General features: G+C 41.8%; 1 protein-coding gene across 3 annotated transcripts in view; it reads left to right on the top strand.

Moving 5' to 3' along the window:
- LOC121290325 (rho GTPase-activating protein 6-like) overlaps positions 1-24,859 on the top strand; it is a 665,043-nt gene that overhangs the window by 247,503 nt on the left and 392,681 nt on the right. The window lies entirely within an intron of this gene.

Here is a 24,859-nt window from a genome sequence, read left to right as displayed (position 1 = left end):
CTAATCAGCACTCTCTTCTCATACAGGATAAAGTTGTTGCTCCCCCTGACATTGAAATTGACATTGGTTTCATTGTATTCATTGATTGTCCTGATGTGTGCAAAATTAAAAACTTTGACAAATTGTCTTTTTTTCAGCAATACCCTTAATGTAGTAAAATGTCCAACTCACTTCACAGGAATGTTATCAGACAAAATTTGACACCAAGTCATATAAGGAGATGCCCACATCCTGTAAGAATTAATTTTAAAAAAGTAACCTAAAGCTTGGTCGATTATTCAGGTTTTAAGGAGCATCTTAAAAGGAGAAGAGAGAGGTTGAGAGGTTTAGGGAGGAAATTTCAGGGTTTGGTGTCTAGACAGTTGATGGTTCTGGAATGGGACCTGAACCCATAACTTTGTTACTTTAATGAAGAATTCTTACCACGAACCATTCTGTTTTAGAGCAAGGTTTTGTTCCTACTTGTCATTAAGAAGGCGGAGTAATTAAGTATATACTGTATTATTTATCTATTGGTTTTGGGTCATAATGACATGGTTTACAAGCTACAGTAATGATGTGGTTGAGCTATGGTATTTCATGTTGTCATTATGGCTGGGAGTATTAGCTGCTCCAGCAACTGATTAAAAATCAAACGTTGAGTTAGGCAAAACTGGGAAACTAGCAATTTACCAATATCTTTGCTCTGAGGTCTTACTATAAAATTAATTACAAGAGCAGGTGAGTACATTGGAACTCTGTGCCAAATGGTGCATGCCCTTTACCTAAGTGTACATATACTGCTACACCACTACCCCCAGCTCACCTAGTCTGCTTGGGTGTCAGTTCTCTCTCAGTGGTAGCAGGTTTTTCTTTGAGTCAGAACGTTGTGTGTTCAAGCCCCGCTCCAGAGATTTGAACGCGTAATCCAGGCTGACATTTCAACACAGTACTGGGGGAGTGCAACACTTTAGGGATACCATCTTTTGGATGAGATGTTAAATTGAAGTCCCATCTGCTCTCTCTGGATAAATGTAAAATATCCCATTTTGAAGAGCAGCGGAGAGTTCTTCCTGGTGTTCTGGCCAATATTTATGTCAATCAACAGCCACAACAGATTGTGTGGTCATTAACACATTGTTTTTTGCGGGATCATATAGTGTGCAATTGGGCAGCCATGTCCCCCCTACATTGCATCAATGATTACATTTCAAAAGTACTTAATTGGGTGTAAAGTGCGTTTGGTTGTTCCGAAAGTCACTGTATAACGTTTTCCTTTCTTTCTACTTATGTGGAAATGTATTTTCTTCGGGAAAAAGTATCAGTTTATTGGGCTGGAGGCTACTTAACCTACCAAAGAAAATCAAGTTGAGATGGCTTGTGTAGACTTGTTGAAACATCAGGGAGTCAAAAACTTAGAGGAACATTGGAATGATACTGCAAGGCACACAGATAGGTAAACATATAATCAACAGATCAAGTACATCATATAAACTTGACTTGATCTCCCTTGAATTTAGAAAGTTGAGAGGTGATCCAATAGAGGTGTTTAAAATGACAAGAAGATTTGATAGGATAGGTGAACTAATTTCTCTGATGGATGAATCCAGATCAAGGGAGAAAGACATTAAAATTAGAGCTGGACTGTTCAGGAGTGATGTCAGCAAAAGGGTCAGGGAAATCTGGAACTCTCTCCCCCCCCACCGTCCCCCCACCACCCCCAAAAAATCTGTTGAATCTATGTCAGCTGAAAGTGTAAAAACTGAATTTTTTTTAGGTAAAGTTATTACAGGATATAGAACCAAAGCAGATAAATGGAGTTAAGATACAGATCAGCCTTGATCTAACTGAATAGCAGAACTGGTTCAAGGAGCTGAATGGTCTACTCCTGCTCATGCATGTAAGTGCAAGTAAAATCTCCAATTTTATTTTATCTTTCCTTCTCAATATCTGTATACTATTTTCTGAGAAGCAACAAATAAAAGGACCAAAAAAATCCAAACGCAGATGCTCATAGCAAGGGTGAAGTTATTTTTGCACTTTAAAAAAGAACAGCTTTATATGAAGCTAAAGTGTGCTGAATGGTTCTAAATGTGTACATCAGCAAATAAATCCAAAGTAATCAGTGGTAATTTGCTTTAGACTCATGTGTAACCTTAAAATAAGACTCGAGAGATCCTATGGATCGGAAATACATATACAAGGCAGAATCGGGAAATACAGTCAAAAAGCAAAACTTCACAGATGATTCAGGTATTTCTGGTCAAAGCGATTTGTGTATTTTTAAGTCTCCTTCCCTGAACTGGTCCTAAATAAGATACCTAATCCATGAAAAAGATGCTTACATTAGAAATTGTGCCCCAAGTTAAGAGATTGCCAAAAAATGAATCTAATCCTTCTGCTGTGAGGCCTATTGCCAATTTTCTCATAGTTAATAATGATACATTATGAAGTGATTTAACACGGGGAGATCTGAAACTTATTCATCCGTAAAGAAGATCTGCTCTGATCTTTGCAGATAAAACATAGCCATAACTTACTAGTTTTATGTCAGGATCTTGGCAATGGATCCGCTAGTCCATCAGGATGTGAATTGCTTTTGCCAAATGACATAAAGGACCTGATTTTTCTCTAAGAAGCATTTACCTTCAGTACCGAGTCCCTTAAAGTGCGAATTGCTTTTGCACTCAATGATTTTACAAATTGTGACAATTGCATTATGTATTTATTTATTTCTACCGGTTCCAGTAGAAGCTAATATTTCAACTGTAAAACAGAAAATCAAGGCAGCCTACCCCATGAAACAATCTGCCAATCTAGTTCCCTGTTTAAAATTTGAACACAATAGCACAAAAAATACATCTAGAAATTTGTTTTCTCATCTGTGCTATGCAGCTACTTAATAATTAATATCAACAATTTTTGTTGTAAAAATACGGATTTGCCTTCCTGTCCAAACAGGAGTTAGGCAGGTTTTTTATACAATTTTATTGAAGCTTTATTCAAAATACATGTTCTAAAAATAACCACAAAAACAATAGCCACTATTCTCCCACCCACTCCGTGCATCTGGTTTTGATTTCTCTCCTGCCTGTTCCAGATTTGATTATCGATTGCCCATTTACCCTGCAAAAATGGATATCACCAAAACAGATTGTGCAGAGGCAAATGAAACTCAGTTACCCAGAATGTACTCTAACTTTATGATCAGTTTAATTTGAATTAGTTAAACTGAAACTCAATCAAAAAAACGCTCTATTGTTATATGATCTGTTACATCGTCAAATTCAGTGACAAGTGTTTATAAACTTGAATGTCTGCATGTGCTCGAACAAGTACTCTGAGGATCCATGCTATTACCTATAGGATGATCCTACTGATCCGTAGGAATGGGAACAGTTATAGTTTAGCAAATATTGCTCTCTGCTTTCTGATGTGGTTCTATTCAGGAAGTCTGAAAAGCAAGGGCCAGAGTCTACAGGGCAAGGGCTTAAAGAAGCATTTCGTCCTTGCCAGGAGTTTTTGGAACAAATTCAGTTGCACAACCTTTAATAGCCTGCTCTGTGGAGTGGGTTTGGGTCTGCTTGGGCCAGTTTCGGTGGGTGAGCTGTCTTATTGTCTACTGGAGAGATTTGCACTTCAGTGCAAGATTTGGTGATGCAGCATTTAATTTTGTTGATTAGACATAGTTAAATTTTTCTCTTAAGAAACATTTGGCAATATAAATTGTGTTGCAGGTGACATCATATGTTACATTAAAACAAATAGCTTTAAAATAGATTTGATGAAGATTTTCCAGGTTCCCCTTCTGGGGGACGAAAAAATGATGGCTTATGTTTCCACTTCATCGCCATAGTGATTTCAGTTTTAGAATTTACGCCAAATTTCTGGTTGACTTACCCTAGTTTGCTTGAGGTGAAGTCTTAGAATTTACCAAATACACTTGATCATGCAGTTTATCCTTGGGAAACCATTAGGGCTCGAAGTTACACCATGAAATACTTAATCACACATCTGAAATTTCTTTCTGCAGAATTTCAGTGGAGACAGCAACATATTTACTTTAAATATTTTAAAGCCTCAGTTGTTAACATTGGGCAGAATTTCAGGTGGAATTGCACACTAATCCCACATTTTCAAAGCCTTAGCCTTTACATGTACTCTTGGAGCTATTAGGTGCAATGAAATGACATTTTTTGCAATGGAGGGAAAAAGCTAATTGCTTAACGCCCAATTGTATATTAATATTTCCCTTTCTGAGGAATACAGCAATTTTATTCCCCCCAGCTGTGGTTGAATGTACGACCCATTTCCTGCACTTCTGCCCTATCCCCTTGTCTCACTTTCCACTTTCCACCAGCCTCCACATTCAAAAGATCATTCTCTACCATTTCCACCACCTCCAACATAATGCCACCACTGAACAAATCTTCTCCCTTCCCTTGTCAACATTCCAAAGGGACTGTTCTTTAGCTCCGTGACACCTTGGTCAACTCCTTAATCACTCCCAACTCCTCGTCCCCTTCCCACAATTCCTTCCAGCAGGAGGTATAACATCTACCCTTTTACCTCCATTTTCTTCATCATCCAAGGCCCCAAACACTACTTCCAGACGAAGCAGTGATTTTTTTTTACTTGTATTTCTTTTCATTTGCTGTACTGTATTTGCTGCTCACAACACGATTTCCTCTGCATTTGGGGAGACAAATGCAGATTGGGTGACCGCTTTGCGGAGCACCTCTGTTCAGTTCGCAAACACAACGCCAAACTTCCGGTTGCTCGCCATTTTAATTCACCACCTTGCTCTCTCACTCATATTTCTGTCTTCGGCCTGCTGCAGTCTTCCAGAGAAGCGCAGTGAAAGCTTGAGGAACAGCACTTGGTCTTCTGATTAGGCGCTTTACAGCCTCCTTGACTCAACACTGAGTTTGACAATTTTAGACCATGAACTCTGTCCCCATTTTGATTTTTTTTTGCCATGTGCTGGCTTGGATCTTGTTTTTTATATTTTGCTTTTGGACAGAGCTGTTCATTTTTTTGGCATTTACACTCACTCTGGACAAATGCTTTGTGCCTTACTACAGCCATTACCACTCTCTTTGCCTTTTGTTCCATGACATCTTTGACATTTAATCTCTCTCATCCTCTACCCAATCCCAGACCTTTCCTTTTGTTCTTCCTCCCACTTTCCCCTTTTAAAGACATACAACCCATTGCATTTCTACTCTCCTCAAGTCCTGAAGAAGTCAAAGTCAGTTCGAAATGTTAACGCTGCTTCTCTTTTCACAGATACTGCTGCTTCCTCTAAGTTTTTCTAGCATCTTCTGTTTTACTTATGCTCATCTTTGCATTTCTTTTAATGATTATGCCGTCACAAACAACTAGCTTCTGTCAACTGTCACAGCTGCCAGACAGCATACATTATGACTTCAAAAAGACTTCCTGTGGTATAGACCAACCAACTGTGACCCAGATCAGGTTCTAACCACATTAACAGAGATGGGCCACCAGTCCTTTGAGGTGATAACTCTTAGAATCTTACAGCACAGTAGGGAGCCCTTTGGCACATAGTACTTGTGCTGAATCTGTGAAGGAGTAATCTAACTCCCACTCTCCTGCTCTTTCACTATAGCCCTGAAACTTTTTCCTTTTCTTTCTTTGACAATTATTATTGAATCTGCTTCCACTGCCCTTTCAGGCAGTGCATTCTGAATCATAGCAATGCGCTATGTAAAACAAATTCTCCTCACCTCTGCCCCCTGCTTCTTTTGCCAATTAACTAGTTACCGAAACTACTGCTAGTGGAAACTAAAAACAAAAAAACTGCGGATGCTGGAAATCCAAAACAAAAACAGAATTACCTGTTTGGGTCATGAGGACTCGAAACGTCAACTCTTTTCTTCTCCGCTAGTGGAAACTGTTGCTCCTTATGTACTGCATCAAAGCCCATCATAATTTTGAATAGCTCTATTAAATCCCCCCTTACCCTTCCCAGCTGTATGGAGAACAATGCTAGCTCAGCTATTCTCTCTATATGTTGTTGGACTGCATTAAAAGGAAGTTTCATTCCGGATATCTGTTTGATAAAATTTATTTTGGCAGTTTTCAGTACTAATTACAACATAGAGATAATCTGAAAACTCAGAGGAATGATATTAATGGATGAAAAATTCTTTGCCACTTTATATCAGCATTTATATTTATGTTTTTGGGAATACTGAACTCAGAGGAAATTATGATCCTACTTCCAACAAGAAACTGGGTACTAATTAAAAGGTAATCATATTTTGTTCACATATACTGAACAGATAACTAACAGCCATTTAACATTTATTAAGTAGTCAACATAGTTAAGAATATTAATAATGGAACAGCTTTGACAGTTACTCTGGATTTTATGATTGTTATCATGTTCAAAATCATTCCCAAGCTGTTAATAATGACCCAATCTTGTTAGAATAAGGCACCTTGCAGCAAAAACCTTTTGTCATGTAAGTTACAGGAAGTGAGTTTCTAACAATGTGGCGAAGGCAACAGGGCATCTGGGATCTTAGTGAATGGTGGTGGAGCCTTAAGCAATGAGATTTAATGATGGAGAAGGAAATAGAGGAATAACAGAGAAGGGAGTGCATCAGAGTCAAATCAGACACAGAGAGGGAATGAAAGATTTGATTGAGAGAGAAAGAGAGACTGAAAAGGTAAGAAAAAAATTAACATTTGATATTTTTCAAATCTCTAACACTAATTTTACTATTCAAGGGATGTGATTTAACTGTTTAATTGTTCCTATCTGGGTCAGAAAAGTTGCTTAGCATTGCATTAAAAATTATCATGCCGTTAAGATCGTGCTAGGTCATAAAGGGGAATCCCAAACTCTTCCATAGGGACATAAAAAGTAAAAGAGTGGTAAAAGGAGGAGTAGGGCTGATTGGGGTCCAAAGAGGGGATTTTACCGCTCCCTGAAGGCAGGGAGCATGGCTGAGGTATTCATTGAATACTTTGCATTTGTCTTTACCATGGAAGAAGATGTTACCCAGGCCATGGTGACAGGAGGAAGCTATGTCACTAGCAGTGTTCAAAATTGATAAAGAGGAGGTATTGGATAAACTGTCAGTACTTAAAGCTGACAACACTCTGGAACCAGATGAGATGCATCCAAGGATATTGAAGGAAGTGATAGTGGAAATTGCAGGGACACTGGTCATATTCTTTCAGTCTTCCCTAGACTCAGGGGAAGTGTCAGAGGACTGGAGAACTGTAAATATTATGTCCTTGTTCAAAAAAGGTTGTAAGGATAAGCCCAGCAACTACAGATCAGTCAGTTTAACTTCAGTGGTGGGGAAGCTTCTAGAAAAAATTATTTGGGATGGAATTAATAGTCAGATGGGAAAATAGGTTGATTAGGAAGAGCCAGCATGGATTTCTTAAGGGGAAATCGTGTTAACTAACTTGCTAGAGTTTTTTGGAGCAGTAACAGAGACGGTTGATGAGGTTATGCTGTTGATGTGGTGTTCATGGACTTCCAAAAGGCATTTGATATAGTGCCACACAACAGACTTGTGAGAAAAGTTATAGCTCCATGAATGAAGGGACAGTAGCAACATGGATACAAAATTGGCTGAGTAATAGTAAACAGAGGGTAATAGTCAATGGATATTTTTTGGGCTGGAAGAAGGTTTGTTGTGGAGTTCCCCAGGGGACAATGGTATTGGGACCCTTGCTTTTCCTGATTTATATTAATGATCTAGATCTTGGTGTGTAGGGGATAAATTCAAAGTTTGCTGATGATGCAAAGTTTGGAAGTGTTGTAAACTGCGAGGAGGACAGTGGGGAATTTCAAAAGGACATAGACAAGTTGGTGGAGTGGGTAGATAGGTGGCAGATAAAGTTCAATGCAGTAAAGTGAGAGGTGATTCATTTTGGTAGGAAGACGGAAAAACAATATATAATAAGGGGTACAACTCTAAAGGGTGTACAGGAACAGAGAGACCTGGTTGTATATGCGCCTAAGTCATTCAAGGTAGCAGGTCAGGTGGAGAGAGCAGTTAATAAAGCATACAGTATCCTGGGCTTTATTAGTAGGGGCATAGAGTACAAGAGCAAGGAGGTTATGCTGCACTTGTATAGGACACTTGTTAGACTTCAGCTAGAGTATTGTACACGGTTCTGGGCACCACACTTTAGGAAGGATGTGAACACATTGGAGAGAGTGCAAAAGAGGTTTACAAAAATGGTTCCAGGGATGAGAAACTTCAGTTATGAGGATAGACTGGAGAAGTTGGGACTATTTTCCTTGGAGAGGAGAAGGCTAAGAGGAGATTTGATAGAGGTGTTCAAAATTATGACGGGGTTGGACAGAGTAGATAGGGAGAAACTGTTCCCGCTTGTAAAAGGATCAAGAATGAGTGGGCACAGATTTAAAGTGATTTGCAAAAGCAGCAAATGTGATGTGCAAAAAATCTTTTCCACAAAATGAGTGGTTCGGGTGTGGAATGCACTGCCTGGAAGGTGAAGGCAGGTTCAATCGAGGCATTCAAGAGGGCATTGAATGATTATTTAAATAGAAACAATGTGCAGGGTTACGGGGAAAAGTTAGGAGAATGGCATTGAGTCATAATGTTCATTTGGAGAGCAGGTGCAGACACGATGGGCTGAATGGCCTCCTTCTGCAACGTGATTCCATGAAAGTATGACACTAAGCCCTGTGAGGAAAATTAGATCAGATGACCAAAAGCTTGGTCAAAGACGTAGGTTAAGGAGTTCCTTAAAGGAGCGAAGCGAGGTAGAGAGGCGGAGAGGTGTAGGGAGGGTATTGCAGAGCTTGGGACCTAGGCAACTGAAGGTGTGTCCACCAATGGTGGAGCAATTAAAATCTGGGATGCATGAGCGGCCAGAGTTAGAGGAACACACATATGTCGGAGGTTTGTGGGCCTGAAGGAGACAGAGTTGGGGAGGGGCGAGACCATGAAGGCATTTAAAAACAAGGATGAGAATTTTAAAATTAGGACATTTCTTAATGGATGCTAAGGGTGAGACTCTGTTATACAAAGCAAACAGTAGAGCAGGATCAATTGACAAGCCAGTTCTGAAGATTTGCATTGTCTTGTGCATTAGTAATAGACTGTGTCATTAACTTGCTGTACCATTTCAGCAAGATTCAGCCCCCTTTCCCCTTGTCTTTTCAGCACTTTGCTCTCAAAAATAAAGTCGCGTTATATCCATGTCACAGCAAACATAGTTATCTTGACATCTGTGGTGGAGGAAACAAAATCTGAACAATATAGTCTGAGCCTTCTTTAACAGCTCAATGCACCACTTCGAAAAAAGGATGGGTGCAAATTTACTATACTTGATTCAAATTCATTGGCCATTCCCTTTATGCAAATATGATAGGTGTAAACAAACTTTGCATTGGTGCAATGAATGCCAGTGTCAAAATTGAGACAGGAGAATTAGTTCAGGCTAATGAAAACATCTCCATTGTTAAAACAGTAAACAGTTTCCTTATTAGAGTTAGAGAACTTGGTTACACAGCATCTTTGTATTTGGACCACTTTGTGCTTTTTCTTTGAAATACAGATATGAGGGCAGGACATTTTGGATTTTTTATCTTTTCCTGTGCCAACTTCAACAGAGAAGTTGAAAGGCTGGGCAGGCCAAAGTGACAAGATTACAGATAATTTGAAAAATGTTTTTGAGTAGCTTGGAACTGATACTTTGTATTGGGTTATTATCTTTAGTGTATGAGTAATGAAATCAAAGAACCCAAATTTTCTTTGCTCCTTAATTGGCCTGGATCTTATTTTTTTTTTCTCACATCCCTCAAGAGCTTATGTGACACCGGGTGGGGTGGGAAGTGTATATGTTGTGATACACAAAGCATTGCAGTTGTGTGGCTGAATGGACCAGTGAGTCTTTTCCTGTCCATCAATGTTTGTACATAATCGTGACTTTCCCAGTACTACTGATGTAAGGGGAAATTTCCTGGTCAACATCAATGCTAGACAAGGCGTTGGAGTTGGTGCTGGGGGTGAGGTTGGGGGGTGGGGGGTGGGGGGGGGGTAGTTGGTGGCTGCGCTGCGGTGCGGGGAGGATCATGGGAAGCTGGGTTGGGGCAGAAGGGTTGATGTAGAGGGTAAATAATTAGTTGTGTATTGGAGATTTAATTGAAACAAATCATTTCAGTTTCATTGCGTTCAAAACAGATGGACTGGTAGAAAAATAATTAAAAAGTCTAATGGAATGTTGGTCTTTAGCTCAAGGGGCTGGAATACAAAAGGGTGGAAGTTATATAAAGCTCTGGTGGTCTGCATCTGGAGTATTCATTTCAGTTCTGGGCATTGCAGCTCAGAAAGGTGTAATAGCATCCTCTCGTGGCCATTTGTGTATGTATGTATATAAACCAAAACTAGATTAAACTGGTTCAGTTGGGTACACAAACTCCATGTGCATGCATCAATCTCTTTTGTCCTGTAAAGATATTACAGTCTGACAATGAGGTGGGATTGTGAATCTCCCTTAGTCAAACAAACTTGGGTTGGAGAAGCTTCCAGTAAACCTGCAGAGGAACCGAGGGTTTTTTTTTTTGGCAGAGAAATAGGCTTAAAAATCCAGTCTTAGAGAAAAGGCTGTTTGTACATAGGGGTGGACTGACTTTCGAAGATGACTGCATCAACAGATAATATTGGGTGTTGATACCTGTCTGGAGCCTATTAACATGACCAAGAGTCTTTTGGTACATATGTGGACCGGCTCGAGATGTTTTTCACTGATAGCCAATAACCTTGAAGATCCTGCAATCCCAGCTGTTAATCAGGGAGTGGGGGAAAGGAAAGGGGTGATTTTGTTTTTGCTTTTTGACAGATGCAGGCCTAGAAATGTATGAAATGCTGAAGGATTTGCTCACCCCTGCTAAGTCAAAAGACATGCCGCTGCCAGACATTTTGTGTAAGTTTGAGCAGCACTAAATAATACCGAGCCATTGGAAATTGCAGAAATCTATCAGTTTGGAACAAGGAATCAATTTCCCAATAAGGACATTGGAGGTAAAAACAGAAAATACTGGAAGAACTCAGCAGATCTGGCAGCATCTGTGGAGAGAGAAACAGAAGGTAGAATCATCCCAGATTTGCACAAAGAGCGGTAGTGGGCGAGTAAAATGACGTTATCACACCATATCATCCCAAACCTGCCGCAATAATTATGCATTCTGGGAAACATGCTACTTCCATGGAGGGCGGGCTCTCATTCACGTGCTACACTATCACCTTGCTGCTTTATCATGCTGGGTGCCATATCTAAAGTCCCACTGCAAGCTCACATCTCCGTGCTTCCAGCCCATAACTACTGCACGGAAGATGCCCACAAAAGGCAAAAAGACTGCAGGCCCCATGTTTAGTGACATGTCACCGGAATGCCTTTTGGATGCTGTGGAGGCCCACCATGATGCCCTTACTCCCGCTCTGGGCACAGGATGGGCAGTGGCACGATCAACCAGGCTTGGGAGGCAGTGGCAGCAGTGGTCAGTGCCAATGCTGCATAGAAGAGGTTGGCCATCCAATGCAGATAGAGGATGAATGATCTTACCCGAGCAGCCAGGGTATGGTAACCATCTCATTGCTCTAAACTCACACACTCAAACCCATCACTTATTCTCTGGCATCTCACTCATTGCCAGCTCAAGGAACATCACCACCCATTCTCACACAAAAAACCTCACATGTCCATCTGGCCTCATCTCCTCTGAAGACTGCCCCTCAGCCCTCACCATCTTGAGGCCACTTGCACAGATCAGCATGTGCCTCTGCACACTCCCTGGGTTACCCTCCTTCCCCAGTACAGCCCTCGCCCTGTGGCCTCTTCCCTTGCCTGAAACCACTTCTCCCCCTTCCCCAAGCAAGCCCTAGCCCTGCAGCCATCAAAAAGCCACCCACACATGGCTGATCTGGTAGGTAGAGACCTACCATGAGCCCTCCTAAAAGTGATGTGGTGCTGTCTGTGAAGCCTGGCGCTGATGACTGCGAGTGCTGACTGAGGCAAGGTAGGCAAACACACCTTGAAATCCCAAGCGAAGTGCAGCCCACCAGGTGCATGTCGCTTATGTGCTGCTGTGAAACATGTCGGTGTGTTTTCCCGCTAACGTGGGCAGACGATCTAGTGGGGGAGGGACGATTCCGACAGTCAGGCCTGATAATGATATGCTAATGTATTACAATGAGGTTCCCGATGTCTGATGGCTGAGAACATGGCCTGTGATCGGCGGGCTGAGTAGGCGATTGCGAACTGGTTTCATCCCGTTGTGAAACCGATTGCGCCACATTGTCTGCTCGCGCCACCGAACACACCCGACGCCGGCGGGCATGGAAAATTCTGGCCAGAGTTAACGTTTCGAGTCCGTATAGCTCTTCTTCAGAGCTGAAGAGCGGCAGAAATGTGATGGATCTTATACTATTGAAGGGCGGTGGGATGGAGCAAAATAGAAGGTCAGGGATAGGTGGGAGTCAGCAGACACTTGACAAAGATGTCATGGACCCAAGACAAAGAGAATGTTAATGGTAGTGTTAAAGACTAAAGATGCTAATAGTGGCGGAATCAAAAAATAAATGGCCATGTGGGGGTGGGGGTTGGAAAAAAAGGTTTAAAAAGATCAAATTGGAGGACAGAGTTCATAGTCTGAAGTTATTAAACTCAATGTTAACTCCGGAAGGCAGTAAGGTGCCTAATAAGAAGAAGAGGTGCAGTTCCTCCAGTTTGAGTCGGGCTTCACTAGAACATTGCTGAAGGCCAAGGGCAGAAATATGGGCGCGAGAGCAAGATGGTGTGTTGAAATGGCAAGTGACAGGAAGGTCTGGGTTATGCTTGTGGACTGAGAAAAGGTGTTCCACAAAGCGGTCACCCAGTCTGAATTTAGTCTCCCCAATGTAGAGGAGACTGCACTGGGAACAGTGAATACAGTAGACTAAATTGAACAAGATGCAAGTGAATCGCTGCTTCACCTGAAAGGTGTGTTTGGGGCCTTGGATGGTGAGGAGAGAGGAGGTAAAGGGGCAGGTGTTATTCCTTCTGCCATTGCATGGGAAGATGCCATGGGAAGGGGCTCTGGTGTTGGGGGTGATGAAGGAGTGGACCAGTGTGTCACAGAGAGAACAGTCCCTATGGATTGCTGACAGGGGAGGTGAGGGGAAGATGAGTTTGGTGGCGGCATCATGCTGGAGTTGGTGGAAATGGTGGAGGATGATTCTTTGAATGTGGTGGCTGGTGGGATGATAAGTGAGGACATGGGAAACTTTATCATGGTTCTGGCAGGGAGGGGAAGGGAGTGAGGGCGGAGGTGGGGGAGATGGGTCAAATGTGGTTGAGGGCCCTGTCAACCACACTGGAGGGAAAAAATTGGAGAGTTTATTGTGGCTTTAAAGAAGCTGCCCATTTATTGCAGTTTTGGAGAGTATTGTGGAACAGATTTGTGTGTGATTTAAAAATTGAACACATTCGCAGTAAGTTGCTAACATTGCCAGACAACATTGTCCATGGGCATGACAGAAGATAACTTGAGAGAATTCAGAGTTAACAACCAGCAGTCATCTGCTGAAGTAAATAGCTGCAGCTGAGTAAGCAGGAGGCCACAATGACAGCAGGTAATAGCAGCAGAGGTATGACAAAGTCCTGTTACCAATGTTGAGGCCAAGATTGGGCACAGAATTGTCTATTTGTGAATGCAGAGTGCCAGAACTGCGAGAAGAAGAGTCATCTTGCTAAGACATGCCTGAAAAAGGGAAATGGAGAAACCATTAGCAGGAGGAAACAGCAGTCACTGCATACAGTTGTCGAACAGCACCAGGTCAATGAGGGGTGTTGGATGGAGCTCCAGGAAACATGGAGGTCAATGCAGGTACATCTATTAGGTAGGTTTGAAGGAGCATCTTATAGGAGGAGAGAGAGGTGGAGAGGCAGAGAAGCTTAGGGAGGAAATTCAAGATTGTAGGGGCTTGGCAGCTGAAGGCATGTCCAGCAATGGTGGAGTGACTAAAACAGTGGTGCACAAGAGGCCAGAATTGGAGAAACACAGTTGTAGAGCTGGAGCAGGTTTCAGGGATGTGGAGCGGCAAAGCCATGCAAGGATTTGAAAACTAGGATGAAAATTTTAAAAGCTTAATCGTGTGTCAATGTTGGACAGTGAGCACAGGTTGTGATGGGTGAACGAGACTTAGTATGAGTTACAGGTAGGGGAGTTTTGTATGAATTCAATGGTGGAGGATGGGAGGCCAACCAGGAGGGCATTGTAATAGTCAAGACAAGAGGTAGCAAAGACATGGATGGGTGTTTCAGTAGCAGATGAGATGAGGCAGGGGCAGAGTCGGGCAATGTTACAGAGATGGAAGCAGGCAGTCTTGGTGATGGATCAGATTTATGGTCGAAGCTCTTCATGGGTTCAACAATGACAGCAAGGTTTTAAACAGTCTGGTTCAGCCTTCAACAGTTGCCAGAGAGAGGGATGGAGTCATGGCTAGGCAATGGAGTTTCTGGCAGGAATATAAGTAACAATGCTGTTGGGAGTTCATGTAGTGACAGTCTGTGCTCGGGTCTGTCTAAGTGGCAACACATTGTCTCGAGTACAATTTATTAAAAGCAAAATTCCATTAGTGGTTTCACAGAAAAGGTATTTATCTTAGCAAATATCTGAAGTTTCTCACCATAACCAACATTGGATGGTGCAGTGATGTCCTTGTGCATATGATAATCTCATTTGAAGTACCATTTTGAATGAGTTTTGGGTTTTGCGCCTTACAGTGGAAGGGTACAGGTGTAGTGAAGTCATGCTTGTGTTTACAAAGATTAGGTGGAGAGGTGAATTTTAACTCAGTCGTGGTGTAAAACAGGTAATTTTGCACTGGTTTTCCATTATAAACTCTGGGCAGTAAAATGAGTGTTAATTTGATAATTCCCATTTTACACCATTGCTTGGAGTTAAAATTAACCCCTGCATTTACCGTTTCACAACACCTGGCACAAAGAGGAAACTCTTTGCCTGGCGTGAGTTAACATTCTCTTGACTCAAACTTCTCTATGTTATGAGTTAAAATATATCATTAGCAGAAGCCTGAGAGTAGGTTACCTGGTCACCTTCTTAGATTTTGAGAGAGGAATGAAAAAAATTACATTAATATAATGCTTTATCATGTCCTCAGGACACTTGAATAGCACTTTGCAACTGATAAAGGAATTCTTGAAGTGAATATAGAGTTATATAGGCAAATGTGGCAAAAATGTAAACAGTACATTCCCACAAAAGCAAATGAATGAGGGCAGGATAAAGAACAACGCTTACAAAGCAAATACACAATAGGGGCCTGCTCTTTTGCTAAAGCTGCTGCCCTGATATCTCAGTTGTATGAAAATATTGTATACAATATGGAAGAACTACAGGGAGTAGATCTCTAAGGGTGCCGGTGTCAGGGAGACAGAGCAGCATAACCAGATCCTTATCAAGAAATGTTCATACACATAGTAACACATAACCTGAAATTCAAGTTCTGTGGGACTGGAAAATCAAATACATTTGAGCTAATAACTAAATAAATAATTCAGCGGAGGGGTAAGTCAAGTATTGTTGGCCCGCCTTGTACTGAGAGAAGATTGGCATCCAACCAGACTTTGCAATTGCTATTATATGCAGTTTTATTTTCAGTTGCTCTACCTTAAATGCATACCTTCCAAGTATAGAGAAGTGTGTTCCACGATTTACCCTATTATGTCAAGTCGTTCTGTTGGGCTCTTCTGAATGTTTACAGGTTAAAGCATGCAGCCAATACCACTGAAATTAAGTCAAGTGTGGACTTCTTGGGAAGAATTTCAAATCCCACCACTAAAGCAGCAAGCAGCAATGTCTTGCATTAGCTGAGATCAGCAGCATCACATGTACAGGATGAGATTTAATGTGCCTGTAGGGATTTACCATGGGAGCAGGGAAGTATAGGGAATAGGAAGTGGTACTTAATAATACTGATCAGATAGTGAATTGTGGCTGCATTTATGTCAACTACATCCAGAGTTTTCTTGGAAGAGTGTCAAATAAAGAAAAAGGTATTGATTTATATAGCACCTTGCATATAGCACCTCAGGATGTCCCAAAGTGCTTTGCAGCCAATGAAGTACTTTTGAAATATAAGGTGAGATTTTAACTTACTTGCACAGGGTTAAAATTGGGCCTATAGGTACTGTGGTAGGGAAACATGGCAGCCAACTTGCACACAAAATGAGTAATAGCAATGGAGAATTTTAAATGCAGATTAAAGGAAAGTTGATGAGAGCTAGTGTTTATTTAATCCACATATGTGATGAAGTGGCTATAATATGGGGCTGAAAGAAGTTGAGCTCATGGTTACTTTCCAGCTCAGCACAAATACAGAGAATAATCATTGGATCAGTCGAACGATGAACTACTGCATTTCAATTTTTAAAAAAAATTGCGTTCAAATCAATTAAAATCTTTATTTTAATCTCTAAAATATAGAGTGTCTATTTTAAAATGCGACTAAATATTGGGAAGACCAAAGCCATTGTCTTCTGCCCTCACCACAAAGTTTGCAACCTTACCATTGATTTCATCCCATGCCTCGCCACTTTCTCAGAATGAAATGGCCTGTTTGCAGCCTCGGTGTCAGCCTTAGCTCAGCGTTAGAACTCTTGGCTCTGAGTTAGAAGCTTGGATGTTTAAGTCCCACTCGAAAGACTTAACTATCAGAGGAGATGTTAAACCAAGACTATGCCTGACCTCTCAGGTGATTGTAAAATATCCATCAACAATATTCAAAGAGGAGGAGGGGAGTTCTTATTCCTGTAGGGAAGTAATATGCTTCTAGAGGTTTTTTATAGTTTAAAATTAATTTTCTCTTTCGCTATCTGATTTCACCCACTTTCATTCACTATCATTCCTTTCTCATTGAATCACATTGACTGCTGGTCTCATCATTCACCCAGCTCCCAGATGTCCTGTTGACCTCGTCTTGTCATTGTAAACGTGCGGCTCTAGCAATTTGTGGTGCAAAATCTTTGGAGCTGAAGGGTGATAGAAAAATATCTAACAAACGGGTAATGTGGTGGGATGCTGTCTGCTATAGCAAATTATGGGACCATGTTTCACAATAACTGTCCCCTGGGGAATTACAGCTTTAATTCCTTCTGTTGCGCACCATGATTTTTGTAAGGTAGTGGCAATACACTGTAACTGTCTCTTTTTACACTTTACATAACCTTTTGTTAACACGGAGAAGCACAATTACAAATAAATAATTTCCTTAGTATTGGAACAGGACCCGGCTCAGATGCTGCTGTTTGTTTACTGTATTTGTGGTAAAATGTGCTTTTGATTTAATCTATCCCTGAAGGCAGAGAACAGCGATGGCTGATATTTGACCATCCGGCTACACATGCCTTTGCATGTTCTGCAGTATCAAACCTCAAAGATGTACAAGAATCAGGAAAGTGAGTTTTCCTGAGGTCTTATATCAGGTCTCTTTGTGCACATTCCTTGGCACAAGGGTGCCAGTTATTCAAAGCAAATTGCTTCAAAAACAGGGAAAGAGAAAAAGACTTGCGCTAATTTCTCTAAGTCTCAGAGCACTTCACACCATGAGTTTCTTTTTGAACACAGTGACTGTTGTTATGTAGGGCAATGTCATAACCATTTTGAGTACAGCAAGAGGTCAGAAATTGCCCTGACTCGATATTTTTGGCAGTATTGGTAGAAGGTAGAGTGTCAGCCAGCTCACTTGGAGACTCGTTGCTTTCTTTAAATAGTACTAGTGGATCTGTACTGTGCACCATAACACCAAAACAAGGACTGATTTCACACCTCATCTGAAGGCCAGAATCTCTGACAATGCAGCGCCTTCTCTGATAATGTATACATTATATATTTTATGATATGTTATGTGCGGTTAATGCAGAGGGGGCCTGGTCTTAATTGTACTCAGGTGATGAAGTAACTTAATATAATTCTAGCAAAAAAAGGCCTCAGTAAAAATAACAACTTGCATTTATATAACACCTTCAATGCAGGAGAACATCTCAAGGTCCTTCACAGGAGCACGCACAATCAGACAAAAAGTGACAGCGAGCCAAAGAAGGAGCTATCAGGACAAGTGACAAAATGCTTGCAAAGTTAAGAGTAACCTTGGACACATTTGCATATCTGTAGCGTTGGCGTAATGCAGTTTTGCTTCTTGTGGATGCTGTGGTTATTGTCTAAATGCAGCCTGAATCCAACATGGAGCAGTGCAGAATGGGCATCCCTGGCAATGGTCATCTCAGTGTGCTTTGTTTCAGAATCAGCCCAAGCCTTGACACCTAGGGTACTCTTTGTAAGTTTAATGATGGCACAAAGCTGATGCTCCTTTATATGATTGCTAAATTTGTAGTAAAAGTCCAGAATGGGCTGCTATCCTGAAGACTCTGTCAGCAATGTCTGGCCATTCAAGAGACATCTAGCACCTCAGTGTTAACAAACTTCTCTGATCTTTGCTAATCTTAGCCTCTCTAGGGTGCCAGTGTTGGCTCAATGCCAGAATTCTATTGACTAAGTAATGGTTGGGGAACAGAAGTTGTACCCATTTGTAAAAAGTGAATTTCATCAGATTCAATGTCCTGTATGCTTTCCCTCTACTGTGGGAAAAGAAATGTATTACAGATCGAATCAAACAACGCTTGGCCAATTTTCACTCAGTCCAACTGCAAAGAGATTGAAGAAGTTCTTATGCTTAACATATGGATATCTGATCCAGATCATAAGGGAGTTTCACTGGTACCCTCCTGGGTCCTGCTGCCATGTTTGCTGATACAGAACAGTGGGAATCAGCTTCTATAAAAAGGCAGGTAATAAGACCACTTAGGGACTGACCTGCTTCTCTGAACCTGAATAGACACCTGTGGCTGATCTGAATTTGTAACACTTAGCAACACTATCGGGCTCATCCATAATTGCTCCGTGTCTCACATAAAGTCTTTTTGTATTTCCACTCACATGGATATATATTTTTTTAATTAATACACAGGATGTGAGTGTCACTGGCAAGGCCAGCATTTATTGCCCATCCCTAATTGCCCTCAAGGAGGTGGTTGGGAACTGCCTTTTGAACCGCTTCAGTCTGACGATTATAGATTTTTGTAGTGGTTTTAATCCAATGAGTGGCTTGTGAGGCCATTTGAGACCACAGTGAAAAGTCAACCACCTTGCTATGGTCTGGAGTCACATTTAGGGCAGACTGGGTAAGGATAGCAGATTTCCTTCCCTTAAAAGCATTGGTGAATCAGATGAGGTTTTACAACAATTCAGTAGTTTCATGACCACCATTACTGAGACTAGCTTTTTGTTCCAGATTCAGGAAATTAACTGAATTTAAATTCCTCAACTTCTGTGGTGGGATTTGAACCCATTTCCCTGGATTATTAGTCCAGCAACATAACCACTATGGTATTGAAACCCAGAAGATAAAAACAACTCAAAAGTCACCAGCAACAGGTTTTCTTATTACCCAATTTGGTAACTAATGTTGTTAACATCCTTGCCTGATCTGGCATGCCACTCCAGTGCCACAACGCTTAGTTGACTATTCTTTGAAGTAGCCTTATAAGTCACCGAGTTGCATCAAATTGGTGCAAACGAAAGAAAAAATTATTCTTGGGATGTGTGCACGGGCACATGTGTACATAGACACACATTCTAGCACGCATTACAGGATATTGTTCAGGTGTGTGAACCCTTCTCTCAAGTCCACGATGTTGAGACCAACTGGAGACCTGCACTACCTCCCTGAGTGAAATCAACACAGACCAGGGATTGTACTGCAAGGTTTGTGGCCTGCACATGCTAGGTAGTGTATTTGCCAGCCAACTGCTGAGTTTTCCAATGGGAAAACAGCAGTGATATCTGGTAATCAAATTATAAGTCTGTGGGATGGGGCCTATGTATATTTAAATGCCACGTATAAGAGGCACTGTTAATGCAGATTTATTTCTGTTATGTTTTGTTGGGTGTTGGAGTAGCAATGCAATTATGCTTTTTTCCAAATAATCATTGGCTATAAAATCAGACAGAAACATTCAGTAGTATTTGGAGAAAACTTACCCCTCATTTTAACTTTTACTGCATATAAAATTTCGACATATTGCAAATTACAAACAGATCTGTCCTTTCACTCAGTGCTCCAAGAGCCTGTAAACATCTGTGTCCACTATGCCTGCAGACCAAACTCAACAGTGCAGCTTCTCTAAGAGAAGGATAATCAACTACAAAGCCTAGTACTCTGCTAGACATGCTGGGATACATGCCTACAGTGTCATTTGATACTGGGAATGTTTCTTTTTAAATTCCACTGAGTCAGCTGTAAAGAATGTTTGATTTATACAGCAGATGATTTTTGCCACCAAGGAGCTGAACACTGATGGTTAGCTTTGAAATCAACTCAACTATTAGTTTCCCGTAACAAAGTAACAATCTCTGTTAACTAACTCAAGAGTAGGGTTCGGTATTGCCTTGACGTCCATACAACATTACATGGCGCTTTTGTAAACAACTTTGAAAAGGGTAAGCAGAAAGTTGATTTCACCTAAATTCCCTTGCTGACATGTGCACAGTTTGCAGGTGACGTTAGGTAGGAAATGTCAACTTTGCTCCATTTCGTTTTGTTTATTATCCATGTAAACTGCTAATAGGCTACATTTACAACACATTAGCTAAAGTGAGCAGACATAAATGTGAAGTGATGTGCCTTGCATTGTGTGCTCTGCTTTTCTCATATCCAGACTTTCAGACTTCACAGAACTTCCAGGATTGTTTCCATTTTGTCCCTAATGAAGATCAAAATGAAAGAAAAATTTGCTTTTGATAGGAACAAAAAGTCTTGGATTTAAAAAGTTTTGGTTTTGATTGGGGAGGATTGTGCACACAAAAACGTATCTTGCATATGGGTCTGAATGGAGCATGTTGAATGTCAATTACAGGCACAGTAATTGACCTTTTAGGTGTCCCTGACCTGATATTTAATTCCATTGACTTCAGTTGAACTGAATATCAAAAAATTATTTAGTGATAAGCCAGTGCAATTCTACTGCTTTGTCTTCCTGTCCGTGTCCAATTTCACCCTTTGAAAGTTGGGCATTCATTTCACAATGAGCATTCAGTGTCTAAATTTATTATCCATAAAGCTGTTAGACATGAGTACTTGAACTTATGGAGCTGGAAAAAGGCAGTCTTGGTGATGGCATGCATATGTGTTCGGAAGCTCATCTCAGGGTCAGATATGACAGTAAGGTTGTTAACAGACTGGTTCAGCCTTAAATATTTGCCAGGGAGAGGGATAGAGTGGGTGCAAGGGAATGGAGCTGGTGGCGGGGTCTGAAGACAATGGTTGTGGTCTTCCCGAAATTTAATTTAAGGAAATTTCTTCTGCTTATGCAGTCCTGGGTGTCGGACAAGCCGTCTGATCATTCAGAGACAGTGGAGGAGTCGAGAGAGGTGGTGATAAGATAGAGCTGAGTGACATCAGTGTTCAGGTGGAAACTGATATTATGCTTTCAGATGATGTCACTGAGGGGCAGTATGTAGATGAGAAATAGAAAGGGGCCAAGGATAGATCCTTGGAGGACATCAGAGGTAATGTTGTGGGAGTGGGAAGAGAAGGGAATGTGCAAGTCATGGGGAGAAGGTGGGAGAATGGCACTAAGTGAATTGCTTGTTCAGAGAGCATGTGCAGACACAATGGGCCAAATGGCCTCCTTCTGCATTTCTGTGTTTCTGAGAAACAATAGGGTTTAGATGTGGCTTTCAATGCAATTAACTAGTAACTCTTTAGAATCGGAATTGTAACTGTAGCACAGGTTTCCATTTAAACCAAGTATTTGAGGCCAAGAAGGCCAAGCTATGTAGAACTTTTCTTCCTAAACTGGGAGAGTGTGTGGGTCCCTGCAGGGGCAGCTTTAATGGAAATGAAAATTGAGTGGGGTGTAAAATGGGCTGCCAATTCACTATCACACATTTTGTGCTGTACCCAAGATCAATTTCAACCCTGTTGAAGGTTCAGTTGTAATGGACAGGAGAGGAGAGATAAAGTGAAAACCCCAATTCCCTTCTATTCATAATCAGTGTGGTTTACTTTGAAAGGTATATGTGTATGTTTCTAAACCGCTGTTAGTATGTGGTCAATTTTAAAAGTACCAGCAGCAGACAATTGTGGGTTTAAACAAAAAGGACTATTTATTCTCACACTCACCCTGAAACATCTAAACATTACATCAGTCACACATCACATACTCAAGAAAGGTACAATTAAAGAAGATAGTGCACATCTACAAGTATAAACCAAAAGAATACTTAGCGGTTCACGTGTCTTTGTGAGTCCAGTGAAGAAGGAAGCTTTTCCCATTCTTGAATTGTAGTTCAGGTAAGTTCAGATGGCTGGGGAGCAGATACCAGGTTTACTTTGAAAAGAAGAACATTCAGCAGCTCATGAAGTCAGGAACTCATGGCTGTTGTATCAGGCAGTCCAATTTCTCTGCAGGTGAAGTCAGTGCTTTGGAATCAGGCTGGTTTTTAGAGAGACTTTTAAGCCTCTTGCTTCTTAAAGATAACGATGGCACAGCCTTTCTCTGCAGCTGTTGTCTTGTCATTGTTACTCTGCAGGCTGCCCCAGGTCTCTTCTGAGTTTTGGGATAAAAGGATTTCAGTATCAGAGAATCAATTTTAATCATGTGGTCATGGCTGTTGATATACAGTACAGGACAGATGTTGATCTTTCACACTTGTGGATAACTGGTCTTGTCAGTTTTCCTTTGTTACATTGCAAACCTGAATACGTAGGGCAGAATCTTACCCTTATATGTCTTACCCCAAAATCTTACCCTTATACCCTTATCCCAGTTCTGTTGAAGGGTCATGAGGACTCGAAATGTCAACTTTGTTCTTCTCCGCCGATGCTGCAGGTAATTCTGTTTCTGTTTTAGAATCTTACCCTTGTCAGGCAGGGTTGGCGGGTGTGGTCAGGAAGCCGAATTAAGGCCTGCCCAGCGTGAAACATGAGTGGCAGCGCTCAGCGCTGCCTGTGCAGGCAGGGGGAGAAGGGCAAGCGTGAACTTTGCACTTTTTTTTTGTTATATAACTCTTCATCTCCCTGAGGGAAATCTGTGTTGCTCTGTGAAATGACAATGGCAATTTCAGCTCTGTTGAAATTGGGAGAGCTGTCTCACAGACTAGTCAAGCAACAGCCATCCTCATGGAATCATATCTTACAGATAATGTCCCAGACACCATCATCACCATTCCTGGGTATGTCCTGTTCCACTGGCAAGGCAGCAGAGGTGGTGGCACAGTGGTATACAGTAGGGAGGGAGTTGCCCTGGGAATCCATTGAGTCTCATGGCATCAGCTCAAACATGGGTAAAGAAACCTCCTGCTGATTACTACGTATTGTTCCTCCCTCATCTGATGAATCAATGCTTCTCCATGTTGAACACCACTTAGGAGAATGTATTCTGGGTGGGACTTCAATGTCCATCACCAAGAGTGGCTTGTTAGCACCACTACTGGCCAAGTCCTGAATGACATAGCTGTTAAACTGGCTCTGCGGCAGGCAGTAAGGGAACCAACATCTGATCCCTCATCTGCCTGCCACAGATGCATCTGTCCATGACAGTATCAGTAGGACTGACCAGCACACAGTCATTGTGGAGATGAAGTCCCGCCTTCACATTGAGGATACCCTCCATCATGTTGTGCTACTACCTCAAGACGGGTCTTCAAAGAGGTGCTGTGGGCCATCAGCAGCAGCAGAATTGTATACGAACACAAGCTGTAACCTCATGCCCTGGCATACCCCCCACTCTATCATTACCATCAAGCCAGGAGATCAACTCTGGTTTAATGAAGGTTGCAGGGGGGCATTCCATGAGCAGCACCAGGTATATCTGATAATAGGGTGTCCACCTGATGAAACTATACCACAGGACCACTTGCATGCAAAACAGCAAAAGCAGCAAATGATAGACAGAGCTACGCGATCCCACAACCAACGGGTCAGATCTAAGCTCTGCAGTCCTGCCACATCCAGTCATGAATGGTTATGGACAATTAAACAACTCACTGGAGGAGGTGGCTCCACAAATCTCCCCATTTTCATTGATGGAGGAGCCCAGCACATCAGTGCAAAAGATAAGGCATTCGCTACAATTTTCAGCTAGTCGTGCCGATTGGATGATCCATCCTGGCCTCCTCTGGAGGTCCCCAGCATCACAGATGCCAGTCTTCAGCCAATTTGATTCACCCCACGTGATATCAAGAAATGGCTGAAGGCACTGGATACTACAAAGGCTAAGGACCCTGACAATATTCCAGCAATAGTACTGAAGACTTGTGCTTCAGAACTTGCTGCGCTCCTAGCCAAGCTGTTCCAGTACAGTTACAACACTGGCATCTACCTGGCTATATGGAAAATTACCCAGGCATGTCCTGTACACAAAAAGGGCAAATTCAACCTGGCCAATTACCGCCCCAAGGGGTCATCAACAGTGCTATCAAGTGGCACTTGCTTAGCAATAACCTGGTCACTGATGCCCAGTTTGGGTTCCGCCAGGGCCACTCAGCTCCTGGCCTCATTACAGCCTTGGTTCAAAAATAGACGAAAGAGCTGAATTCCTGAAGTGAGGTGAGAGTGACTGACCTTGACATCGAGGCTGCATTTGACTGAGTGCGGCATCAGGGAGCCCTAGCAAAACTGGAGTCAATGGGAATCGGGGGGAAAACTCTCCACTCGTTGGAATTACTCCTAGCACAAAGGAAGGTCATTGTTGTTGCTGAAGGTCAGTTATCTCAGCTCCAGAACATCACTGCAGG

This window comes from Carcharodon carcharias, chromosome 18 (assembly GCF_017639515.1).
Source record: "Carcharodon carcharias isolate sCarCar2 chromosome 18, sCarCar2.pri, whole genome shotgun sequence".
Classification (NCBI taxonomy): Eukaryota; Metazoa; Chordata; class Chondrichthyes; order Lamniformes; family Lamnidae; genus Carcharodon; species Carcharodon carcharias.
Note: the sequence above shows the minus strand (reverse complement) of the source record. Positions and strands in the feature narration are given on the sequence as shown.